The sequence below is a fragment of the Ranitomeya imitator genome, chromosome 5 (assembly GCF_032444005.1).
Source record: "Ranitomeya imitator isolate aRanImi1 chromosome 5, aRanImi1.pri, whole genome shotgun sequence".
In the NCBI taxonomy this organism is placed as follows: domain Eukaryota; kingdom Metazoa; phylum Chordata; class Amphibia; order Anura; family Dendrobatidae; genus Ranitomeya; species Ranitomeya imitator.
The window spans coordinates 515,806,221-515,819,234 of record NC_091286.1 but is presented as its reverse complement, the minus strand read 5'-3'; the positions used below and the strand labels follow the sequence as shown (position 1 = coordinate 515,819,234).

The window sequence follows — 13,014 nt, the reverse complement described above, 5'->3', positions numbered from 1 at the left end:
AATGCGATTTTTTATTTTCACAGCTCTACGTTATAAACTTCTGTGAAGCACTTGGGGGTTCAAAGTGCTCACCACACATCTAGATAAGTTCCTTAAGGGGTCTAGTTTCCAAAATGGTGTCACTTGTGGGGAGTTTCCACTGTTTAGGCACATCTGGGGCTCTCTAAACGTGACATGGTGTCCGATCTCAATTCCAGCCAATTCTGCATTGAAAAAGTCAAACGGCGCTCCTTCACTTCCAAGTTCTGCGGTGCGCCCAAAAAGTGGTTTACCCCCACATATGGGGTATTGGCATATTCAGGAGAAATTGCATAACAAAAGTTATGGTTACATTTCTGTTTTTACACTTGTGAAAATAAAAAAAATGGTTCTGAATTAAAATGTTTGCAAAAAAAGTTAAATGTTCATTTTTTTCCTTCCACATTGTTTCAGTTCCTGTGAAGCACGTAAAGGGTTAATAAACTTCTTGAATGTGGTTTTGAGAACCTTGAGAGGTGTAGTTTTTAGAATGGTGTCACACTTCATTATTTTCTATCATATAGACCCCTCAAAATGACTTCAAATGTGATGTGGTCCCTAAAAAAAAAAATGGTGTTGTAAAAATGAGAAATTGCTGGTCAACTTTTAACCCTTATAACTCCCTAACAAAAAAAATTGTTTCCAAAATTGTGCTGATGTAAAGTAGACATGTGGAAAATGTTATTTATTAACTATTTTTCGTGACATATCTCTCTGATTTAAGGGCATAAAAATACAAAGTTTGAAAATTGCAAAATTTTAAAAAGTTTCGCCATATTTCCATTTTTTTCATATAATCGCAAGTAATATCGAAGAAATGTTACCACTATCATGAAGTACATTATGTCACGAAAAAACATTCTCAGAATCAGCGGGATCCATTGAAACGTTCCAGAGTTATAACCTCATAAAGTGACAGTGGTCAGAATTGTAAAAATTGGCCTGGTCATTAAGTACCAAATTGGCTCTGTCACTAAGGGGTTAAAGGGTGGACTGGAGCTGAAAATAAATATTATCTAAATCCCTATCTATTTGATGCTATAATCCAAGATATTTTGTAATATACTTGCTTTAAAAATTCTCTACTGTTCCCTAACTACACTATCTGTTTTGTCTCTTTTTTTCATTACTTCTTGTCTGATGATGATTTATTTGCGAGCCCCCAGTGCATCCTGGGAAACTCGAAGGAAGCATCATCAGAGCAGGGGACAGAGGCTGCGGTCACTTGAAACAAAGCGTCACTCATCAGTGAGGCTCATCTCAGGATGGCGGGGCTGGTTCCTGCCTTGTGCATTGTGCGATGTGCACAGTGACAGCCTCCGCTCTGTTGTCATCTCAGATCTCCAGTAATGAGCCGCCATCACCGCAGTGTTACAGTACCCGATGTGCAGGAGATCAGAGCTGCCCCACAGGTCGCCCCACAGGTGACATCACTCACTGGTCTTTGCTTGGTATTGTAACACTGCTCTGTTGCCGGCTCATTTCTGTAGATCTGAGCCGACAACAGAGCTGAGGCTGTCACTGTGCATATTGCACAGTGCAGTGACACAACAGGGACTAGCCCTGCCACAAAAACGAGTGTCACTGATGACGCCTGATTTCAGGGAGGGGGCAAGGGCTGTAGAAGTGACTGCAGCCTCTGCCCCAGCTCTGGTTTGTTTGAGTATGCCAGGATGCACTATAAGTTCTCAAGCACATTGTTATCCAACAGGAAGTAAAGAAAATAAACAGACAAGCAGTTAGTGTAGTTCGGGAACAGTAGGAAATTTTGAAAGCAAATATATTAGAAAATACCTTTGCTTATGGCAGCAGATAGATAGGGATTAGATAAAATTTAATTTTGCTATAAAGTGATTATAGAGAACCGGTCATCTGATTCATCCTGCCAGTACTGCATGCTGAATGAATCAGAAACTGGCTGCTTTATTGCAGCATGCATGTTATAGATGTTATACATGTACAGTAATTCAGCCGTGTTTCAAGGAATATATTCATTAAAAAGCCGAATGGGGGCTATGCATCTTGGGTGACTAGTCTCCACACCTCATCCACTTGGCTGACTGATCTATCCTTCCTTGTGTATGTTTATAGGGCAAAACAAGTGTGGGGTGGGAAACTGCCGTGGACCTGTGTTAGACTAGTCATTCGAGTTGAATAGTTTCCGTTTAGCTTTTCAGAGTAAAGTGTTGTAGTATAAGCATTAGGGTGCTTTCACATTGCATTCTGTGTCCCCGCCAGGGCATACATCTGAAATCCAGAGCAAATCAAGATCCAGACGTATGTGCCGATGGGACCATAGACTGTATTGGTGCACTTTTTTCAGGAGTGTACATGCAGCGCCCCAGGCCAGGGTCCTGGTCGTTGCAGTATCCCTTTAAAGACCTTTCCCCTTTACAAAAGACCTCCCGAGGGCCACGGACCGGGTCAGCCACCGTGACATCCCCCTTGAGAACCGAAGGACTCGGTACCGAGTACCCCACTGCCGTACGGGGTGCTCCATACACCTATAGGAGGCAGACACTCAGATGCAGCCTACAAAGGCATACACTCCCGAAAATGATGCACGTCAGAGCTCATGTTTGCTCTGGTGTCACTGTTACAGTCTATGGCCTCATCAGCGCATATGTCCGGATCCCATTTTTCTAGGGATTTTGGGTGTATGCCATGACGGGGACACTAAAGCAATGTGAAAGCACCCTAACAGTCTGTAGTTACACAGCCAGACTCTGATCCATGTTGCTTCATGGTTTGGACATTAATCACATGACAAGAACCCTTTAATGACTTTCTCCATGTAAACAGATATATGTAGCGGTAAAATATGTACAAGATAAAAGAATAAAAGTTCAGCTCAAGGTTTCATTATTTTTTGGTGATTATGCGATATTCAGTGAGATTAGTGCATGGTTCCATTGTCCGGGTCTCACAAACAGCTCAAGAAGTTAGATAATAGAATAAAATCCCTTCATCCCTTGGAATCACAGACCTGGCCCTATCCTGGATCTCGTCATACCTTTCTGACCGTACATTCAGCGTCTCCCACTCACACACCACCTCCTCACCTCACCCCCTATCTGTCGGAGTCCCGCAAGGTTCAGTTCTAGGACCCCGGCTCTTCTCCATTTACACCTTTGGCCTGGGACAGCTCATAGAATCTCACGGCTTTCAGTATCATCTCTATGCTGACGACACACAGATCTACATCTCTGGACCAGATATTACCACCCTACTAACCAGAATCCCTCAATGTCTGTCCGCTATTTCATCCTTCTTCTCCACTAGATTTCTAAAACTTAACATGGACAAAACAGAATTCATCATCTTTCCCCCATCTCACACGACCTCCCCAACAAACCTATCCATTACAGTAAACGGCTGCCCTCTCTCCCCAGTCCCACAAGCCCGCTGTCTTGGGGTAATCCTTGACACTGATCTCTCTTTTAACCCCTTAAGCCCCGAGGGTGGTTTGCACGTTAATGACCGGGCCAATTTTTACAATTCTGACCACTGTCCCTTTATGAGGTTATAACTCTGGAGTGCTTTAACGGATCCCGGTGATTCTGACATTGTTTTCTCGTGACTTATTGTACTTCATGGTAGTGGTAAAATTTATTCGATATAACTTGCGTTTATTTGTGAAAAAACGGAAATTTGGCGAAAATTTAGAAAATTTCGCAATTTTCCAACTTTAAATTTTTATGCCCTTAAATCACAGAGATATTTCACGCAAAATACTTAATAAGTAACATTTCCCACATGTCTACTTTACATCAGCACAATTTTGGAACCAAAATTTTTTTTTGTTAGGGAGTTATAAGGGTTAAAAGTTGACCAGCAATTTCTCATTTTTACAACACCATTTTTTTTAGGGACCACATCTCATTTGAAGTCATTTTGAGGGGTCTATATGATAGAAAATACCCAAGTGTGACACCATTCTAAAAACTGCACCCCTCAAGGTGCTCAAAACCACATTCAAGAAGTTTATTAACCCTTCAGGGGTTTCACAGGAATTTTTGAATGTTTAAATAAAAATGAATATTTAACTTTTTTTCACATAAAATTTATTTCAGCTCCAATTTGTTTTATTTTACTAAGGGTAACAGGATAAAATGGATGCCAAACGTTGTTGTACAATTTGTCCTGAGTACGCTGATACCCCATATGTGGGGGAAACCACTGTTTGGCGCATGGCAGAGCTCGGAAGGAAAGGAGCGCCATTTGACTTTTCAATGCAAAATTGACAGGAATTGAGATGGGACGCCATGTTGCGTTTGGAGAGCCCCTCATGTGCCTAAACATTGAAACCCCCCACAAGTGACACCATTTTGGAAAGTAGACACCATAAGGAACTTATCTAGATGTGTGGTGACCACTTTGCCCCCAATTTTTTATTTTCCCAAGAGTAAGAGAAGAAATTGGACCTCAAAAATTGTTGTCCAATTTGTCCTGAGTACGCTGATACCCCATATATGGGTGTAAACCATTGTTTGGACGTATGGCAGAGCTCGGAAGGGAAGGAGCGCCATTTTACTTTTCAATGCAAAATTGACTGGAATTGAGATGGGATGCCATGTTGCGTTTGGAGAGCCCCTGATGTGCCTAAACATTGGAACCCCTCACAAGTGACACCATTTTGGAAAGTAGACCCCTTAAGGAACTTATCTAGATGTGTGGTGAGCACTTTGACCCAACAAGTGCTTCACAGAAGTTTATAATGCAGAGCCGTAAAAATAAAAAATCATATTTTTTCACAAAAATTATCTTTTCGCCCCCAATTTTTTATTTTCCCAAGGGTAAGAGAAGAAATTGGACCTCAAAAATTGTTGTCCAATTTTTCCTGAGTGCGACGATACCCCATATGTGGGGGTAAACCACTTTTTGGGCGCATAGCAGAGCTCGGAAGGGAAGGAGCGCCATTTGACTTTTCAATGCAAAATTGACTGGAATTAAGATGGGACGCCATGTTGGTTTGGAGAGCCCCTGATGTGCCTAAACATTAAAACCCCCCACAAGTGACACCATTTTGGAAACTAGACCTCCTAAGGAACTTATCTAGATGTGTTTTGAGAGCTTTGAACCCCCAAGTGTTTCACTACAGTTTATAACGCAGAGCCGTGAAAATAATTTTTTTTTTTTTTTGCAAAAATTATTTTTTAGCCCCCAGTTTTGTATATTCACAAGGGTAACAGAATAAATTGGGCCCCAAAAGTTGTTGTCCAATTTGTCCTGAGTACGCTGATACCCAATATGTGGGGGGGAACCACTGTTTGGGCGCATGGCAGAGCTCAGAAGGGAAGGAGCGCCATTTGGAATGCAGACTTAGATGGATTGGTCTGCAGGAGTCACGTTGCATTTGCAGAGCCCCTGATATACTCAAACAGTACAAACCCCCCACAAGTGACCTCATATTGGAAACTAGACCTCCCAAGGAACTTATCTAGATGTGTTGTGAAAACTTTGAACCCCCAAGTGTTTCACTACAGTTTACAACGCAGAGCCGTGAAAATAAAAAATCCTTTTTTTTCCCACAAAAATGATTTTTAGCCCCCCAAATTTTTATTTTCCCAAGGATAACAAGAGAACTTGGACCCAAAAAGTTGTTGTCCAATTTGTCTCGAGTACGCTGATACCCCATATGTTGTGGTAAACCCCTGTTTGGGCGCACAGGAGAGCTCGGAAGTGAAGGAGCACTGTTTTACTTTTTCAATGCAGAATTGGCTGGAATTGAGATCGGACGCCATGTCGCATTTGGAGAGCCCCTGATGTTCCTAAACAGTGGAAACCCCCCAATTATAACTGAAACCCTAATCCAAATGCACCCTAACCCTAATCCTAACTGTAACCCTAACCACACACCTAACCCTGACACACCCCTAATTCTAATCCCAACCCTAATCCCAACCGTAAATATAATCCAAACCCTAACCCTAGCCCTAACCCTAGCCCTAACCCTAATGGGAAAATGGAAATAAATAAATTTTTTTTAATTTTATTATTTTTCCCTAAGGCTAGGTTCACATTGCGTTAGGGAAATCCGTTTAGCGCTAGCGGATTGCGCTAAAGCAATGTCTTTTTAGGTGTCGTGTTTAGTGGTCGCGTTAACGTCCCCGCTCTGGAAGATCGGGGATCGGACCTCGGGCGCGCCGCGGACGCTGCAAGCAGCGTCCGAGGCGTGCCACAAAAGAACGGCACTTTGCTAGCGCGAGGCGAAGATGGCACGCTCTAGCGATGCGCTACACCCGAAAATCACATTGCTGTCAATGGGTGTGCTAACGGACCCGTTGCACGCCGTTAATTGTGACATTTTCGCCGTGCAACGCTGTCCGTTAGCGTTCACCCATTAACGCAATGTGAACCTAGCCTAACTAAGGGGGTGATGAAGGGGGGTTTGATTTACTTTTATAGCGTTTTTTATATCGGCTTTTTATGATTGGCAGCCGTCACACACTAAAAGACGCTTTTTATAGCAAAAAAGTTTTTGCGTCTCCACATTTTGAGACCTATAATTTTTCCATATTTTGGTCCACAGAGTCATGTGAGGTCTTGTTTTTTGCGGGACGAGTTGACGTTTTTATTGGTAACATTTTCGGACACGTGACAGTTTTTGATCGCTTTTTATTCTGATTTTTTTTGAGGCAGAATGACCAAAAACCAGCTATTCATGAATTTCTTTTGGGGGAGGCGTTTATGCCGTTCCGCGTTTGGTAAAATTGATGAAGCAGTTTTATTCTTCGGGTCAGTATGATTACAGCGATACCTCATTTATATCATTTTTTTATATTTTGGCGCTTTTATACAATAAAAGCTATTTTATAGAAAAAAAAATTATTTTGGCAACGCTTTATTCTGAGGACTATAACTTTTTTATGTTTTTGGTTATGATGCTATTTGTTGGCTCATTTTTTGCGGGACAAGATGACGTTTTCAGAGGTACCATGGTTATTTATATCCATCTTTTTGATCGCGTGTTATTCCACTTTTTGTTCAGTGTTATGATAATAAACCGTTGTTTTTTTGCTCGTTTTTTTTTTTTCTTACGGTGTTCACTGAAGGGGTTAACTAGTGGGCCAGTTTTATAGGTTGGGTCGTTACGGAAGCGGCAATACTAAATATGTGTACTTTTATTGTTTTTTTTTTTTTTTAGATAAAGAAATGTATTTATGGGAATAATATTTTTTTTTTCTTCTTTATTTAGGGATTTTTTTTTTTACACGTGTGGAAATTTTTTTTTTTTACTTTTTCACTTTGTCCCAGGGAAGAACATCACAGATCACCGATCTGACAGTGTGCACAGCACTCTGTCAGATCGGTGATCTGACATACAGCCGGGCAGGATTAGAGCTGCAGCTGCAGCCTGATCCTGACCCGGAAGTGCTCCCTGCAGGACCCGGATACAGCCCCGCGGCCATTTTGGATCCGGGGCCTGCAGGGCGAAGACGCTCGGTACACGGTGAGTACATCACCGTGTACCGATTGTCTCAGGGAAGCCCGCAGGGAGCCCCCTCCCTGCGCGATGCTTCCCTGCACCGCCGGCACACCGCGATCATCTTTGATCGCGGTGTGCCGGGGGTTAATGTGCCGGGAGCGTTCCGTGACCGCTCCTGGCACATAGTGCCGGATGTCAGCTGCGATAGGCAGCTGACACCCGGCCGCGATCGGCCGCGCTCCCCCCGTGAGCGCGGCCGATCGCATATGACGTACTATCCCGTCACTGGGAATTAAGTCCCAGGTCACCTTGACGGGATAGTACGTCATATGGGATTAAGGGGTTAAACCACATATCCAAACCCTTTCCACTTCCTGCCGCCTCCAACTCAAAAATATTTCACGGATCCGCACATTCCTAAACCAAGAATCTGCAAAGACCCTAGTCCATGCCCTCATCATCTCCTGCCTTGACTACTGTAACCTCCTGCTCTGTGGCCTCCCCTCTAACACTCTTGCACCCCTCCAATCTATTCTAAACTCTGCTGCCCGACTAATCCACCTGTCCCCCCGCTATTCCCCGACCTCTCCCGTTTGTCAATCCCTGCACTGGCTCCCCATCACCCAGAGACTCCAGTACAAAAGCCTAACCATGACATACAAAGCTATCTACAACCTGTCTCCTCCATACATCTGCGACCTCGTCTCCCGGTACTCTCCTGCACGCAACCTCCGATCCTCACAAGATCTCCTTCTCTACTCCCCTCTTATCTCCTCTTCCCACAATCGCATACAAGATTTCTCTCATGCATCCCCCCTACTCTGGAATTCTCTACCACAACATATCAGACTCTCGCCTACCATCGAAACCTTCAAAAAGAACCTGAAGACCTACCTCTTCCGACAAGCCTACAACCTGCAGTAACCACCGATTGACCAAACCGCTGCACGGCCAGCTCTACCCTACCTACTGTATCCTCACCCATCCCTTGTAGATTGTGAGCCCTTGCGGGCAGGGTCCTCTCTCCTCCTGTACCAGTTGTGACTTGTATTGTTCAAGATTATTGTAATTGTTTTATTATGTATACCCCTCCTCACATGTAAAGCGCCATGGAATAAATGGCGCTATAATAATAAATAATAATAATAATAAAATAACACTTTATTTTATGTAAAATCATGTGGTAAATAAAAAAAATATTAGAAGGACAGAGAAACATGTGGCCTACTTCAAACTCCAATAGGTTCTTAATCATAGCAAAAAAATGAAGTGGTAAAATATAAAATATGGTAGGCACACGGCTGCTAATAAGATTGGGTGCTCTGTGGTAATTCTGAAGAGAAAACCAAGACACGGCAAATTCAGAAGGACTCAGGCATTTATTTTAATTTTATCAGCAGGTAAGTCTGCATAGAACAGTGGGCTAACGTTTTGCTCACATGACCTTGATTATGGCCTACAAAATGTTATATACCGTATATTATATATATATACTGTACATATATATATAATTTGTTTTCTATAGCGCCGACATATTCCGCAGCACTTTACATTTTAGAGGGGACTTGTACAGACAATAGACATTACAGCATAGCAATAAACACATAGATCAAAACAGATACCAAGAGGAGTGAGGGCCCTGCTCGCAAGCTTACAAACTATGAGAAAAAGGGGAGACACGAGCGTTGGATGGTAACAAATGCTTTCGTTGTTTGAACCAGCCATAGTGAAAGAATCAGGTGTTCATCCTATGTATGTAACAGTACAGACACAGAGGGCTATTAAATGCATGAAGCATGTGAGAACATGATGCGAGGAACCTGATTATGGTAAAAATTTTGAATGGGCAACACAGGGGCAGTTAGGTTAATGTGTATATATACTGTATACTATATATATATATACAGTGGGGCAAAAAAGTATTTAGTCAGTCAGCAATAGTGCAAGTTCCACCACTTAAAAAGATGAGAGGCGTCTGTAATTTACATCATAGGTAGACCTCAACTATGGGAGACAAACTGAGAAAAAAAAATCCAGAAAATCACATTGTCTGTTTTTTTTTAACATTTTATTTGCATATTATGGTGGAAAATAAGTATTTGGTCAGAAACAAAATTTCATCTCAATACTTTGTAATATATCCTTTGTTGGCAATGACAGAGGTCAAACGTTTTCTGTAAGTCTTCACAAGGTTGCCACACACTGTTGTTGGTATGTTGGCCCATTCCTCCATGCAGATCTCCTCTAGAGCAGTGATGTTTTTGGCTTTTCGCTTGGCAACACGGACTTTCAACTCCCTCCAAAGGTTTTCTATAGGGTTGAGATCTGGAGACTGGCTAGGCCACTCCAGGACCTTGAAATGCTTCTTACGAAGCCACTCCTTCATTGCCCTGGCGGTGTGCTTTGGATCATTGTCATGTTGAAAGACCCAGCCACGTTTCATCTTCAATGCCCTTGCTGATGGAAGGAGGTTTGCACTCAAAATCTCACGATACATGGCCCCATTCATTCTTTCATGTACCCGGATCAGTCGTCCTAACCCCTTTGCAGAGAAACAGCCCCAAAGCATGATGTTTCCACCACCATGCTTTACAGTAGGTATGGTGTTTGATGGATGCAACTCAGTATTCTTTTTCCTCCAAACACGACAAGTTGTGTTTCTACCAAACAGTTCCAGTTTGGTTTCATCAGACCATAGGACATTCTCCCAAAACTCCTCTGGATCATCCAAATGCTCTCTAGCAAACTTCAGACGGGCCCGGACATGTACTGGCTTAAGCAGTGGGACACGTCTGGCACTGCAGGATCTGAGTCCATGGTGGTGTAGTGTGTTACTTATGGTAGGCCTTGTTACATTGGTCCCAGCTCTCTGCATTTCATTCACTAGTTCCCCCCGCGTGGTTCTGGGATTTTGGCTCACCGTTCTTGTGATCATTCTGACCCCACGGGGTGGGATTTTGCGTGGAGCCCCAGATCGAGGGAGATTATCAGTGGTCTTGTATGTCTTCCATTTTCTAATTATTGCTCCAACTGTTGATTTCTTCACTCCAAGCTGGTTGGCTATTGCAGATTCAGTCTTCCCAGCCTGGTGCAGGGCTACAATTTTGTTTCTGGTGTCCTTTGACAGCTCTTTGGTCTTCACCATAGTGGAGTTTGCAGTCAGACTGTTTGAGGGTGTGCACAGGTGTCTTTTTATACTGATAACAAGTTTAAACAGGTGCCATTACTACAGGTAATGAGTGGAGGAAAGAGGAGACTCTTAAAGAAGAAGTTACAGGTCTGTGAGAGCCAGAAATCTTTATTGTTTGTTTGTGACCAAATACTTATTTTCCACCATAATATGCAAATAAATTGTTAAAAAAACAGACAATGTGATTTTCTGGATTTTTTTTTCTCAGTTTGTCTCCCATAGTTGAGGTCTACCTATGATGTAAATTACAGACGCCTCTCATCTTTTTAAGTGGTGGAACTTGCACTATTGCTGACTGACTAAATACTTTTTTGCCCCACTGTATATATATAAATAAAATAATAATATAAAATAAATAGCACAGAAAAAAAGTTTGTTGGAACTAAAGAACACATCATTGAGAGATAATTACATCCATAAATAGGAAATCCATAATTTTGATGGAGATGCATGATAAATAGCTCATATTAGTGGTCTCAAAAATATACATAGGTTGTAGCGTGTCAGCAAATCCATAGCTCGTTCACTGTGGATTTCTACTTTTAATATTCGCAGAACAATCTGCATGTTAGGCCTCTTTCAGACGTCCAGATAATTCCGGTACCGGAGAAATCGGTACCGGAATTATCCGTGTCTGTGTGTCCGTGTGCTCACGTATCACATCAGTGTGGCACACGTGCGGCATCCATGTGCCGCCCGTGTGCCGCCTGAGGACCACACGGACCGTGCAGGAGAGACAGCGCTACACTAAGCGCTGTCCCCCCTGTGTGGTGCTGAAGCCGCATTCATCTCTTCTCCCCCGCAGGAGAGAAGAGATGAAAGATCAAGTTTTTGTTATTTTTTGATAAAAATAAAGTTTGCTGGTGAGCTCCCGCCTCCCATCCCCCATGCGCCGCCCGGCCCCTTGCATAGAAATACTCACCCAGCTCCCGCGATGTCTCCTCTCTCCTCTCAGCGCCGGCAGCAGGTTCACGTGGGACCGCTCATTACAGTGAGGAATATGCGCATATAATGGGTCTACGTGTGTCAGTGTCTCCGGTACGTGAGAAAACTGTCAGTACACGTACCGGAGACACTGACATGTGAAAGAGGTCTCATACAGGGCCGTAACTACAACCGGGGCAGCCGGGGCACTGCCCCGGGGCCCCAACCACCCAAGGGGCCCCTAAGTGATGGTAAAAAATTGTATTTTAATACTTTAATTTCTCATAAAATACCCAGCTCCTATATTCCTGTCAGACAATGTCACCCGGAGGACAGGAGAGACTATCTTGCATAGCAGGCTTCACCACGTTCCGCACAACCTCTAGTGATTGAAATGTTGAGGGGCCCCACTATAAAGTTTTGCTCCAGGGCCCCGAAGTTTATAGTTACGGCACTGATGTCACATATGCAAATTTTACTGCTGATTTACCACAGATATAAATAGCATTCGTATGGTATTGGCCTATGCATAAAACTGGGTGTTTTACACTCACAGATGCAAATTGTCTCTTCTATACAGCCTTAGGCCAGTCTCACACGTCCAGATAATTCCAGTACCGGAGAAAACGGTACCGGAGTTATCCGTGTCCGTGTGTCAATGTAGGCCATCCGTGTGGGATTCATGTGATGTCCGTGAGTATGTTTTTAGTGTTTTTAGGGTCCGCGTGTTGTCCGTTTGCTGTACGTGTGTCCGTGTCTGTGTATTGCAACAATTTTTACAATTTTAACCCTATGACAGGAAGAACGCACACGGACGGCACACGGATGGCACACAGACAGCATCCGTGTGCGGTACGTGTTTACACAGACCCATTGACTTTAATGGGTCCGTGTGATCCGTGCGCTCCCACGCACACTGACATGTCTCCGTGTTTTGCAAACGGATACACGGTCCGTGAAAACACGCTGACATGTGCAGAGACACATTTATTTTAATGTGTCTACGTGAGTCAGTGTCTCCGGTACGTGAGGAAACTGTCACCACACGTATCGGAGCCACTGACATGTGAAACCGGCCTCAAAAAGGCTTTTATCCTAAGTCATGTGGCAAGGCTCGTTAGAGAGTCGATATTGACTTTTAGGATTGCTACTTTCCATAGATGGCACTAAATTTATAGTCCTCTCTGAAGAGAAAATTTGCATATTTACCAGAGGAGCATTGTGGCTTAAAAGTCTCCGCACCTCAGTCTTGACCTGTCGCTCTCCGCAAGGAGGAATGTTAACCCTTGGATTACTCTCACATAGAGATATATTTTGCATACTGAAAATCTCCATTAGAAACAGCATTAGGATAGGCTAACATGAAGATGTAAAAAACTGTTCAGAGTTTCATCCAGAAAAGTGGGATGATTTTTTTTCTCATTTGCCATCCGTGTACAATTCATTTTTTTAC

General features: G+C 43.1%; 1 protein-coding gene across 1 annotated transcript in view; it reads left to right on the top strand.

The window, feature by feature from the left end:
* Positions 1 to 13,014, top strand: part of LOC138638297 (mediator of RNA polymerase II transcription subunit 12-like protein) — a 268,574-nt gene that overhangs the window by 40,947 nt on the left and 214,613 nt on the right. The gene's annotated exons all lie outside the window — the stretch shown is intronic.